Source organism: Montipora foliosa, chromosome 7 (assembly GCF_036669935.1).
Source record: "Montipora foliosa isolate CH-2021 chromosome 7, ASM3666993v2, whole genome shotgun sequence".
Lineage (NCBI taxonomy): Eukaryota > Metazoa > Cnidaria > Anthozoa > Scleractinia > Acroporidae > Montipora > Montipora foliosa.
This window is the reverse complement of record NC_090875.1, coordinates 7,393,196-7,395,695: the sequence shown is the minus strand read 5'-3', so window position 1 is coordinate 7,395,695 and position 2,500 is coordinate 7,393,196.

Here is a 2,500-nt window from a genome sequence, read left to right as displayed (position 1 = left end):
CTTTAGCTTGACATTTTAATAAGTAATATTTGCTGTTGTTCTTAACTGAAGAGGGAGGGTGTAAAGATTATCAGTCAAATGGAAAATGTTGTGAAAGAGATTACTGTGCATGTAATTCCAGTTTAAGTTGTTGATTAAAATTGCTGGTTATTGTTTGCAAGGCTTGTTTGTTTACTGCTGTCAGCTCAGAGGTGTTTAAAAACAGTAAACTGTACACACTAATGACAATTAATTTTGTGCTTTATGCAAAAGCGTAAATATCTCCACTATATTGCTTTCTGGGTTTGAAACGGGAGCTCTGCTTTAAGGCTTGTGTAAATCTATATATTTGTGAAATTTTGGTCCAAAGGGATATTAGAGAAAAAATATACAAGAAGAGAACAAACCTTGTAGAACAAGAGGCTAGAGGTAGCCTACACTTTTTTGGAAGGAATTTCAGCTGATTTCCTTTAAAGTTCACAGTATTTCAGTTTTTCACCTGTGCAAATGGAAACAAGGCAACTTGCTTGAAGCCCAAAAGTCCTACTCCTCTTGTCTGGAACAAACATTGAGCTGTGTAAACCTCATTACTTACAAAAGGGTAAGAAAATATGGCAACCCATCTGTGTGAGAAAATTTGGTTTTGGTTAACATACGACCATTCACCCAATGTGACGGGTATCATGTGACCATATTTATGGGCTCAAGTTTCACGCTCAACAAGGCCAGCTGGTTTTTTTTTTTTAAGTTGACCACTGACCAGGTACTGGGTTTCGATTGCATTGCAGGCTCAAGCCAGGTTAAAGTATTGTAAAAATAAATAAACCAGGAGCTCTGCTTTTAGGCATCAATATCCAGTTCAATCTTATAGTCCAAAGTCCAAAGTCCACAATCCATGACACAACCATATAGTTGACTGCGATCATAGAATAGCTGTTTACATTGAAACTGTTGTTAACGACATTAATTCCAATCAAAAGCAGTAAACAGATGCTTTACAAGTTTCTTTGATGGTATTTTACAATATTTGATACTTTTAACAATAATGGGAGAACAATTGCAGCATTACAACACTTTTCTCACGTTTTAGTTTACACCTTGATGTTTGGTGTCACGCTTTTGTATTACGTCATGTTGTAATAATTTTTTCATCTACCCGTAGACTTTATAACTGTTCACACTTAGGAACTCATTAAACTGATGATGGCATAAGCATGCCGAAACATGTCTTTTAAAAAAGTTGTCTGTTTCTTACAATAATGGGAGAATATAAAATTGTCATTAGCCTGGTAACAACAATGTGTTACCAAGTCATATGATGAAAGAATATTGCATTGTGTGTGTCTTCTGTGGATTGCCTCTGAATGAGGAGATACAGAGTTCGAATCTTACTTGGGCAGTCTCTCTACAAGGAAAAGGAATTTTACGCCATAGTTAGTAAAGCAAGGAAAGACTTGCAATGACCTACAATGACCTACAGTGATCTACAATGACCTACAATGATCTATAACGAGCTACAATGAGATACATTATGATTTAAAATTAGCTAATGACCCGTAAGAAGCTAAAAAAAAAAGATAATTTGCAGCAATAAGAAGCCGCAAAAGTTTTCCAAAGAAAACAATATGATTCCCTCCAAAGTTCCTTGTGAACTGCAAGGACTTACACAATTAGAAGAGATGCTTATTGCACGTGCACTTCCCATAATGACAGTTTTTATAAAACCTGGAGGACAAAGGGGCTACTCAGGCCACTGTATTAATTTACCCCAACATGTAGAAGAACTTGCTCTTTCTTTGCCAAGGTATCCAAAAGAGTTATCAGTGATTCTTGTCAAGATGAAAGGCAAAGCCAACAATTTTGAAGATGTTTCAGTTAGAAGACAAAAGGTAGCAGATGCATTGTTGTGGCTTATTAATAACAATCCACATTATAGAGATGTCAAACTAAATAAGGATAGTTTCAACTGTCTGCCCAACCACGCTGTTTCACATGATCTTACCTCAGATCAAAGAGAAGATCCTGATACTGAAAATTCTGAGCTAGATTTCGGCCACGGAAATGCTACAGAGGACACAGTTTATAATGAACAAACAGAAATGAATAGCTTTCTTCCCATTCGCCAATGTCAACAGCAAGAAATTCAAGCTATTCAGCAACAGTTGTCTTCCACACATAATAGCCAAGTTATGTCGTGGCCAACAGTAGATAGTAGCCCAATTAATGAGTACATCACTATGGCTTTCCCAACTTTATTTCCTGATGGTAAGGGTGACCCTACAAACCAATCTCTTTCAAGAGATGTACTGTACAACTTGGAGAAAGTATTAAACATCTTTTAAAATATGCAGAACAGAAAGATACACTGTAGTGGATGGATGTATCGCTTTGCTTCACGCCCTAGATTTGCTTATTGAGCTTTTAATATGATTGAAAGAAAACGTATTTCACAGCAAACAGGAATATTCCTTAAATGGAATCAGGAGAGAAGCACATCTTACAACAGAAGAGCTTCAGCAGA